Source organism: Mya arenaria, chromosome 10, assembly GCF_026914265.1.
Source record: "Mya arenaria isolate MELC-2E11 chromosome 10, ASM2691426v1".
Taxonomy (NCBI): domain Eukaryota; kingdom Metazoa; phylum Mollusca; class Bivalvia; order Myida; family Myidae; genus Mya; species Mya arenaria.
In genome coordinates, this window is record NC_069131.1 from 28,727,643 (window position 1) to 28,740,270 (window position 12,628).

Sequence of the window (12,628 nt, forward strand, 5' to 3'; positions counted from 1 at the left end):
ACGCACAATTGTGAATACAATCATGATATATAAATACCAGAAAGTGGTCATTTTAAATAAAAATAATAATTTTTTAGTATAGATTTACGAGAGTTTCATGTTTATAACTGGCTTCTATTGGGCCCTCTTCAGTTCAACACTTGCTTTAAATTTGAATATAAAAGCGAACATATGCAGAATAAAGAGCGTTCATGTATTGTTATCATCAAAATATTTATTTGTATATTGTCTGACTGAGACATATTCATTGTTCGGTTTTCAGGAACTTTGAATCTTTATAACTGTTTTTGATATCTTATATCATATATAACACATAAACAATCTTAAAGTTCTACATAAAAAGGTTTCATTTTAGTTGAATAAGCAATACATAATTTAATAAATTTAAGGGGAATAGTGAACTTAATTTATGTCATGCGAAGTAACAAATTACCCCATTTTCCCACACATAACAGTGCCTTTACTTAACTTAGTCGTCCTTCATAATAAAATTCTCGTTAGACTAATGCACTGGAACGGATTTGTCAGAGAACAGAGGGCAAGAGAAAAGGGCCAACCTCATGAAAAAAAGATTGAATATATTATTTTACCCTTTGATCGGCCCGTTTGTATGCAGTGAGAAACTTGATGTATTTTTGTTTTGCTCATCGTTGAAATTGAAGACTATGAATATATAACGTTCAAGTTGACCTTGAACAGGCCTTGATGGTTGTTTTAAACCTTATTTATTGCCTTAATTGGAAGACCTTCCAGGAGACGAAAATAATTGTTTGTTTTTTTCATTGTAATCGAACGATGTCAAAACTATCCAGAAACTGACACGAACTGTGTAATTATTTCACTTTCAAAAAATAAAACAAATTGTTTTCATTCACATCAACAGTGGCTATATTTCGCGTGTGTATAACACTGTTTATACACACTGTCGCTATATTATGTGTGTATGTTAGACTGCTTGCACAAACCTGGGCCATATTTTTTGTGCATGTTAGATTACTTACACCCACTTCAGCTATATTTTGTGCGTATGTAAGACTGCTTACACCAACAGGGGCTATGCCAGGCGTGTCAGCAAGATTTTGAACGGCAACTGGGCTCTTTTGTTTGTGTACGTAAGACAAGGACTATTTTGTATGAGTATGAAAGACTACTTAGACCTAATAGGAATAGTTGTGTGTGTACAACAGTCTGCAATCACGACCCGGGGCTGTTTTGTTTTAAATTTGTTTGATTCAACATTGGTATAAACGCACATCGTTTATGTAAATTCTTTTCCGAACATTCGCAATGTTAGATGAGTAGGCGCATGTAATCAGGAGCATTCTACTTTCATATATTCCATTGTGTCTGATAAGTACGTATTTACCAAAATAAATGGTTAAATGGGACGCACTTAACCAGCTAAGTGGAATACATTATTGTGTCGGTCGACCAAACCTCTGTTCAAACCATCCACCTGATTTAGGTCAATAACAGCTGATTGCTGATGTACTGAAGAAAAGGTACGGCTGATTTAAAAATACAAACATCCTTTTGCACAAAATATCATTTCGACCACAAATAATTTAAAAATAAATAATATTGATTTAAACATCGATCTATTTATTTACAGTCTGATATAAAATTAATAGAAATATGGTTGATGTGAACAAGATAAACTTCTAAATTTGTCACATTTTCTTCCAGAAATTTAATTGCATGTCATTAAATAATGATGTAATAAACAATCAGAACGAATAATTATGCTGTGTGTTACTTACAGCCCTCTGAGAATATTCGATAGCTTCAATAGTGTCTGTGAAAGTGTTACTCAAAGAAAATCCTATATAGCGAATGTTGCTTCATCTAATTTCGAACCCGTCAACAATCTTTGTTAAAATGATGTACACAAATTAATATGATTTAAAAATAAAAGCCTTATCAATTTGGTTACAATAATATGAATTTAATTTATTCTCATGCATTTTCAGCAGATTCTGTAACACGCATTTGTTAAGATGTATAATTTAGAGTCTGCTAACCTTGTGCCGCATTTTGCGTAGTCAGGGATATAAATATAATTGCTATCGGTTCTTATTGTTTGAATGCAAGCTAAATGCTAATTACGTAGTACATTTTTTTTTCAGTATGTGAGTTCCAGTGATATGTAGCCGCTACGAAAGAGGCGTCATATACGTGTTGGCTATGGAATAATATTGATATTGAAGTCAATAATTTTGCAGGATACAATAAGGACGTAGCCATCGCAAACACAAATGTGAAAATATATAATAGTTGATTGTTTTTAAAACGATTGCTATTTTTGACCAATTAAAACCATGTCACTTTGTTATTAATATTAAAAATGCTTGCTTTCTGAACACACTTAACTATATATTAATTTTTTTTTTACCAAACTGATAGGATAAGTTTGTTGAGTAAGATATTTACAAAGAGTTATCTTTGAGTCCACCAAATAATTCGTTGCATACCCGACACAATTATTGTACCACGTAAAATGGAGGTAGCATCCTAATTAACAAAGATGAAAAAAAAATGAAGGGGGAAATTACCTGGCATTCCGTTCTTTACAAACTTGATTCTAAACCCCATATCTCTTTATGGTTCTTTATTTTTAATTATATTTCATCAGTTCGGTAAGTTATTTGAGGGCCCGTTTGAGTAACGTCCCTAGTCAATCTTAGTTGGAAATGTTGTTTTTTTAAGAATTTCATTTTCGAGATCATGATTATTATATGTGTGATTAAGCTTTTAGCTAGAATAATGAATAAACACAAAATAGACGACACGAACGAAATTAAATTGTGATAATATTTGAAGGTTTTATAAATATAAATGACCTATGTTTATATAAAGGGTAAAATTTTACAATTGGAACTTTTTCCCCATAAATGATAATTGTTTCTACCCATGAAAATGTTTCTGCACGATCGGGAAATGATGGAATTGTTACCCGACGAAAACGAGCCCGCGCTACTCTGAATTTATTCACACATCACACAAAATGTCTGACAGAAAAACAAAAAAGGATACTAGCGATGTTTTTCAATGGTAATCTTGAAACAAAATTACTGTGGAAAAAGAAAGTGCAAGAACTTGTATGTTATGGCATACAGCTTGTTACAGTAACGAGAGGTCTTTGATGGTAACCAAATAGTTGCAAGGTAGTGACACAAAAATTGTTTGAATTTTACTTATTCTGTTAATTTTTTTAAATCATATCAGCGAAATTCGAATGAAGCTAGATCAACCCTTACGGTACATACATGATAAAATGAACGTCGATATTATCATATTTTTGTAAACAAGAGTATTAAATTTTCAGGAATGGAATAATTGAAGCACAAACGCAAGTTTTTGCAGCTATTGCATGATAATATACAGTTGACCCTTTGTGTGCCCTAGTCAAAAGGTTGTTGGTTAAAACATCTGGCATTTATTTATTTACTTAGGAATTCATCTATCAAAAGCAAAAGTCAAACATATATAATTCTATAATAACGAGTATTGAGGTTGCTGATAAGATTATTTAACTAGTCCATTACACCTTTCTTATGAAATTATTCAAAGAATTTTACTTTTGCTTCGTTAAATACTCTTAATCTCCGATCAACCGCCTCAGACGAACAATGGGACGTGGTAGGAGTCATTTGACTCCAGGTCAATAGCAAGTGTCGTCAAGTTTTAAAAAATGTTCGGTTCACAGCATGTCAGTCTTTTCTAGATTTTAACTGACTATATGACTATATTCTTAAACAGCTATATGTATTGGTAATAGCTTCACATTGTTATGTTAGATATTCGCAAATGTGGAGGTTTACCTAAAATTGTATTGTTAACATGGTGCAAAGCCATATAACTATATATTGAACAACATGGAGGATAATGAAAATAAATTTTCATTTTCATTGAACCTTTTAGGTAACAACACATTCCTAGGACCATTTTAATTCGTTATAAAAAGTTGACTTACGTCGCTGTTGTCTATTTAAAGGACACGTTTACGTTTTAAACGGTCAGACATATATTTCATTTTTGATTTCTTTTAAAATGTAATTACAATGCTTCTAGGAATAGAACATAAACAAAAGTTCAAAATTGCTCTTGTTTTAATAAATATTGAAAGCTCTTTTTTGCCGAATAACATTTATAAAGCTTGTAATAGAAAGTTGAATCATTTCAGAGTTGGATTTACTAAATGCTATTAAAATGAACTTTCTGGCAGTTATGTTTGGTTTGTGTTCATGAATGTAAGTACAATAACTAAATTTCAACAGTTTAAAAAAGATGTTCAAAACAAATGTTCAAGCATAAAATATATGAACGAGTCCTTCTAATGTGCCTATGTAGTGTTTATTATTCAAATTTGGTACGTAATCGAAATATTATTTTCTTGTTCAATTGTCTCTGGTAGCCTTTAACAACTTAAGCCAGATGATTGAGATATTATAAGTTACGGGGTTAGTATGTGACCCGATATGGGATATACGGGGCAAAGGAAACCATATCGGATGAGAGCGAAGCTGTCACATACTAACCCCGTTAAGTATATATCACGTCGGCAACCTGTTAACATGTTTAGATGTTTCGTTTATTCATCGGAATCTGAAAATAGACGCCATTTTGGTACGATATAAATTTGGTGACCCAATATGGAACAATATGGGGTCACCACTTGACCAGTCCTAGACCAATGGCGTTGCGTCATTTGTGTCGGAGGCGTGATATATATATGTGTGTGTGCGTGTGTGTGTGTGTGTGTGTGTGTGTGTGTGTGTGTGTGTGTGACAGACGCTTTTGGAGAGTCATCCTTGTCCAATAATGTCAATTTTATCGTCGCTGTGTAACATGTCTATTATAGAATCGGGATTTCATATATCGAATTATGAGACAGTTCTGTGACTGAAAAGACACACGTCTGATCTGTATGAGAAAATGAGCTTAGAATTAAGTTAAACTCCTTAATAACTGATATATTCTGTCAAATGAACGTGGAAAGGACAAATAATTGAATCATTGTTAATACATTGTTTTCCTATGCTGTTACCATAGGCGCACTGTATTACATAAACGTCTACATGTACGCACTTTATTATTTTCTGTCCTACTTCACTTCACAATTCTTTATACTACAAACATACGAATGTATTTTAGAAGACGTTCGGCCAGACCAGGTTTGATATTTATTTTTGTTTCAAATTTGTATATTTTGTTAAGTCTACATAATAACGAAATATTTTGTTCATGATTAAAGGAAATTGCGTTAATTTAAAGTGTGTTTTTAGAAGATTAGAAACTGATGTATACACCTTTATTAGAAAAAGCGTTTCGCAAAGTCTAGCTTTTTAGGCAAAGACAGTCTACACATATATCAACAGTTTGGTTATTTCACACTTCTTTGAGCATACATATTCATTAATTATATCATGACAAATCTGCCAAAATGCATTCAAATTTGTAATCGATCTGACTCCTTCAGATGGTTGTTTCACATTCAATTATTTAAAATGGAAAATACGCAGTTGTCTTCTTGACTAATGTCTTTTGCACTAACAGCTATTTCGTGCCACGAATTGCTTCATTAATCGTTTTGTTTTCCGAAAAACGTTTATGCTGGATTTTAAAACTTGAAATACATGTAAGTAATAAGACTATATTAACTCTATATTTGATAAAGTATCCGAAATGGAACAGGAATTCGGCCAAATAGCTTTCATACAGTATTCCTCTTAATGCAAAATCTAGTCAGGAAAACAAAGTCTTTAATCCCTCGCTGAAAACATAGATTGGGATCATTTATTGCATTTGTACGATGGTCAAGATTGAAGAGATATATATTGAAATATGAGTTGTTCCATCCTTTAATAATATTCAATACCCTTTTGCATTCTTTTATTTTCAGAATATTTTTTTTTATGTTTCATTCATAGTCTATTATAAATGAATTGGTGGGGTTGATAATTACTTCGAATATTTGATTTCAGATACTTCTCGCCCTATTCCTTGTCATACACTTTCATTATTTTCCTTATTCGTTTTTTATGTTAGTGTTAAAGGAAGCTTAAATGATGTTCGTTCATCTCAACACAATTCATCATTTTTTGATATTAGATGAGAATAAAATAGGTTTAAGTATAAAACAAAAAAGCTTTTCAGAAAGGCGAAACGAGGTACGTTACCTTTACAATAAGTCAGACGAATGTGTGGGTTCAGAATTTATTGATAGTGTTTTTTTCTGATAGGTGTCTAGTGTTCTTGTCTTGTTTGGAGTTAAGTTGAGTGTATTAATTTTCTCTTTGAGAAATATCATACGTTTAAGATTTGTTTTGCAAGTACGTTTAAAACAAAACACAATACGGAGAGCTCTATGATTGAATATATAGGATTAAAACTTTTATAAAAGCAATAACAGCTGAATGATTGACGCTTTATGATAAAAGTTATGTGACCTTTATCATTCAAGCTATATGAATATCTGATTAAACCAAATACATAGAAAAAACATCTCCTTTTACATTTAAATACATTTTTTCTAGAACTATGCATAATTTATAAACACACAATAAACACCTTGTTTAAATGTACTATTCTTTGTTCGTTCAGTTACAGTTACATCGAAACATTATAATGGTACACCTAAAGAAAGAAAGAACATAATATCTGTATTATATGTTTTACTAAAAACGACATTATTATCAAATGTTGACTGGACTTTTATAAAAAATAAATAAAAAAGAAGCACACAATAATATATTACAAGACATAAATATTATGTTTAGCCTTTATGCATTCTGTTCCAACATGTGTTGGATGATACATGATATGTCTCATTTGTTTTATGACGTTGAAGCTCATTGTTGCTGTTAGTTCTAAAAGTTTTGCTGAATAATATATGTTGTCTTGTAATGTATTGTATGTCTTATTGTATGTTTGTTTGTCATTGATCTATGTGTCATTAAACACGCATGTTCTTTGTTACACTGGAGGGCTTGTCTCTGGAGTTTCCGTTTTCATTGCATGGCAGCAAACATCAACACATTATTTCGTTCGTTTGTGTGACTAAATATTTAAGAATATTATATACATTATGTTCAAATGGTTTAATGCATACACACACATATTTGCAATCAAATTTAGTGTGTTGATTTGTCTGATAATGTTGTTATTGTCATGTATTTATTGACCTTATTACGTTCAAATTTTAATAATCTTGACTTATGTAAGTTTATGGCCTTTATTAAATAAATACATTTAATTGACAGAGAGAATACCATTTGTTTTGTTTACATTCTCATACTTATCCACTACTGTTTTGTCGTTGATAACAATAGTCCACGTCGACATACGTATCTTTTGTCGTCTAAATACATTTTCATTCACAACAGCATCCGGATTAAGTTTGCAAATCCGGAATTTTTGCAAACTTATTTTTTTTTATTTTTCACCCAATGTTTTTAATTTTTGTATTTTTAAAATGTGTTAGGTAATACTAATAAGAGATATTTTTTGTTTCCTGAAATTTAATTTAGAAATATGTTTTTTTGGCATTTAAAGTCAACTTTTCCAATGGGAGTCCCATTGGAAAATGGCCTTCCCATTGGAAAATGGCTTTTTCAAGCTTTTCCAATTGGAAAACTGGCTCTATTAAAATTGTGGGAGAATTTGGAACATAATTTTTAAAATTGAAATTGACTGTTTAATTAAGAATATTTTACACTCACTACATGAAAAATAATATATTCATTAAAAATGAAGAACCGATAGATTCATTTAAGGCATTTGTTTGCGAATCCTTCCCATGAGTGAATCTTTCCAATTGGAGGATTCCCACATTCAAAGTGGGAAAGTATGAACATTGGAAAATTCCAATTGGAATATTTGGTTAATGGGAAAATTCCAATTGGAGAATAAAGTTCAGTTTTAAAATGGGAAATTTCCAAATGGAAGGACAGGTAGGATTTTGTAATGGGAACATGTAGGAAATGGGAAAAATATTGCCATATTTAAAGCAAAAATTAGCAAAATGACACTTCTTACAATGTCCTTACCTGTCAACTGTCGACTTATCCATATTCCTCATCGCTGTTATACTATACAATGGTTAGCATGACGACTAACCATCGTATTGCTTCATTAACCCTGTATCAGATACTAGTACAATTTTTTATCCGATTGAAAAAAAAGACAAACAAAACAAATCCATCTTTCATCAATGTCACAAAAACGCTGTCGTTAAGCTTGATTACAAACATCTTGCCATTTAACCGATTATTTTCAAGGTTAAAGGCAACTAAAATTTGGTCAAGAATTAGCATTAATGAAGTTCTTTGAAGTCGAAGATATAAACTTTTTTACACTTCTATCTTTGTTAAAGACCACATGATTATGTTCATATATTTACACAAATTATAAAGGAGTCGGAGAGGTGATGGGGATCTATTGTATGAAAAGGCTTAATTTATGATATTTATGGGTAAAAATAGTGAAGGAACGACTCGCCATACTGTCATTATTTCATGTACATTGTGCTATATGAAATTGTTCTCGTTCACCAGAGTGATGGTGCCATGCGTTACACATTTGATTTATCACTATCAAACCTCTTGTAAATGAGAATGTGCGAATATGGTGTTGATAAATCAATGAATGGTTTAGAAAATAAACATTTTGAATTTTGAAAAAAAAAGCCTGAACTTGAAGAATACTGCCATGACTAATGAGATGCAATGTGCCAGGCCGCAAAAGTTTTATCAGTGAACATATTAACAGACAATTAAGATATTACATTCAAACCGTGAAAAAGTAATATGAAAACCTATCGCTGTCGCTAAAGTAATGCACCAGTCAATGGTAAGCATCCCCCCACCCCAGGTCCGGGGGGACAGTCGGTGGTTTTGTGTTCGCGCCAAAATAGCGGGGAATTGGCCTTGGACCGACTGTGTAGCTCAAGGAATTTGGTCGAAGCGCTAGCGGTTTAAGCGCCCGGCGTGCGCCACCTCTAAAATAATCGAAGTTTACTGTTTTCATCAATATCGGAGAAACAAAGGTAATCAAATAAGCTCATAATGCACCATTTCCGACTACATACATGAGGGAGTAACCCCAAATTCCCGTAAAACAGTTTATGCCATATACTTTCGGTTCTGAGGGAGGAGCACATGTCAAAAGTTGCGCCCCTAAGTTAATACCCCTCTAACATCAATTCCTGGATCCGCACCTGCGATGTGCCATGTTTCTGCAACCTGGGAGATTTAATTAAAACGCTTCTGTTTCTGGGGCTGTGATTACGAAGTTCGTAATCACTGCTTCTGCTGTAATAAACCAAGATGATACTTGACTTCTACTACTACAAGTTACCTAGATTCACGTGCATTATTTAGCACGTTATTGCTATGTGTTTCACGAGATTTATACCCTGTGTACTGCTAATATTTAGCATTCTCAAACATTTATTGTTGAATAAGATTTTAGCTGATAGCTATTTTCTATTTGTCTGAAGATGATGAAAAACATAATCTTATATATTCAACCTCAAGTCAGTTTCCTAGTCTGAATTTTGAGAGGATACAAAAAGTATTCCTGGTGGGTACAACCTTTAAGGTAAAAGACAGACACAAATACATGCATGCCATACTTTTGAGAGGCTTTGCAGTGGATTTTAGTCTGAATTCCAGGGAATATTGGTCTAAAGTCCAGCGGATTTTGGTCTTAACAATATCAACATTTATTATTTTAATAAGACTAAATACAGAAATTTGAATGCATATTTACTTATATTTATTTAATGATCTAGAATACATACAATAAAAGAATAAATAATATATTATGAAATTATAATCAATTGTCAATGCATATGATAAATAAATAATACATAAAACAAGAGGGCCATGATGGCCCTAAATCGCTCACCTGAGTAAAAGAGTTTAACCTTTGTTATTAATATAGCTTGTTTCTCAAAGAATATTGAACAAGAGCTGTCAAAGTATGTGACAAATGCCCCCCAATGTGACATTGATCTATGAACAAGTACATAACAAGAGCACCGCGAAACGGAGCATTATACGCCCGAAGAAGATTCGGCTTGAGGTCCTTTTAATGTAGTGATGATTTGTATAAAGTTATTTGAAAATCGCTTTATTAGTTACCAAGTTATGGCCCGGACACGGAATTGCTAACGGGCGAGTAACAAAGATGTGGCCCGGACACAGAATTGCTAATGCCCCCCATGGTGATTCTAGTCTTTGAGGTATGGAACTGGAAATTGCGCGCAACACATCCTTTTAATGTAGTGATGATTTGTATAAAGTTATTTGAAAATCGCTTTATTAGTTACCAAGTTATGGCCCGGACACGGAATTGCTAACGGACAAGTTACAAAGATGTGGCCCGGACACAGAATTGCTAACACCCCCCATGGTGATTCTAGTCTTTGAGTTATGGCCTGGACATGGAATTGCTAACGTCCCCGCCATGGTGATTCTAGACTTTGAGGTATGGACCTGGAAATTGCATGTGACACATCCTTTTAATGTAGTGATGATTTGTATAAAGTTATTTGAAAATCACTTTATTAGTAATAAAGATGTGGCCCAGACACAGAATTGCTAACGCCCCCCCATGGAGATTCTAGTCTTTGAGGTATGGACCTGGAAATTGCGCTCGACACATCCTTTTAATGTAGTGATGATTTGTATAAAGTTATTTGAAAATCGCTTTATTAGTTACCAAGTTATGGCCCGGACACGGAATTGCTAACAGACGAGTAACAAAGATGTGGCCCGGAAACAGAATTGCTAACGCCCCCCATGGTGATTCTAATCTTTGAGGTATGGACCTGGAAATTGCGCGTGACACATCCTTTTGGACACGGAATTGCTAACAGACGAGTAACAAAGATGTGGCCAGGACACAGAATTGCTAACGCCCCCCATTGGTGATTCTAGTCTTTGATTTATGGCCTGGACATGGAATTGCTAACGTCCCCCCCATTGCTAATGGACGAGTAACAAAGATGTGGCCAGGACACAGAATTGCCAACGCCCCCCCATTGGTGATTCTAGTCTTTGAGTTATGGCCTGGACATGGAATTGCTAATGTCCCCCCCATGGTGATTCTAGACTTTGAGGTATGGACCTGGAAATTGCATGTGACACATCCTTTTAATGTAGTGATGATTTGTATAAAGTTATTTGAAAATCACTTTATTAGTAACAAAGATGTGGCCCAGACACAGAATTGCTAACGCCCCCCATGGTGATTCTAGTGTTTGAGGTATGGACATGGAAATTGCGCGCGACACATCCTTTTAATGTAATGATGCTTTGTATAAAGTTATTTGAAAATGACTTTATTAGTGACCAAGTTGTGGCCCGGCAACGGATTTGCTAACGCACCCCCATGGTGATTCTAGTCTTTGAGGTATGGACCTGGAAATTGCGCGCGATACATCCTTTTAATGTAGTGATGATTTGTATAAAGTTATTTGAAAATCGCTTTATTAGTTACCAAGTTATGGCCCGGAAACAGAATTGCTAATGCCCCCCATGGTGATTCTAGTCTTTGAGGTATGGACCTGGAAATTGCGCGCGACACATCCTTTTAATGTAATGATGCTTTGTATAAAGTTATTTGAAAATGACTTTATTAGTGACAAAGTTGTAACGCCCCCCCCATGGTGATTCTAGTCTTTGAGGTATGGACCTGGAAATTGCGCGGGACACATCCTTTTAATGTAATGATGCTTTGTATAAAGTTATTTGAAAATGACTTTATTAGTGACAAAGTTGTGGCCCGGACACGGAATTGCTAACGCACCCCCATGGTGATTCTAGTCTTTAAGGTTTGGACCTGGAAATTGCGCGCGACACATCCTGTTAATGTAGTGATGATTTGTATAAAGTTATTTGAAAATCGCTTTATTAGTTACCAAGTTATGGCCCGGACACGGAATTGCTAACGGACGGACAGACGGACAGACGGACAGACAGACGATGGAGGCCATAACATAATACGACCCTTCGGGCGTATAAAAAGTTTATCTTGCCTTTATGTGTCAAATACAAATTGCAAGTTATATTAAATTGCCTCTGAGCAAAAAAAAAACAATCATAATAAATGACAGCCAACACTCTTTATGTCCTCATATTCAGCATTCCATTGTGAATAAACACTTTGTGTATCTTTCACCTTAGAGGTAGGGACATGGGTCTTGCACACGACACGTTGTCTTGGTATGTTGAAAACATATGGCATTTTCATTTTAAAATCTGTCCATATAAGAGAAAGTCACAGCGCGGACACGACAGCCTATAATTTCCTTCAGGTTGCCATGGCAACCAGAGTTCTGCAAGGAATTTTTTTTTTTTAACAATTTTGAAAAAGCACCAACCAAGGATCATTCCTATGAAGTTTCATCAAAATTGTCCAAGCAGTTTAGGAGAAGATGATTGTAACCAATTGTTGACACTTTTCCTTTAGGTTGCCATGTCAACCAGAGTTCTAAATGGAATTAATTTCTTTGAACAATTTTGAAAAAGCACCAACCAAGGATCATTCCTATGAAGTTTCATCAAAATTGTCAAAGCGGTTTAGGAGAAGAAGATGATTATAACCAATTGTTGACATTTTC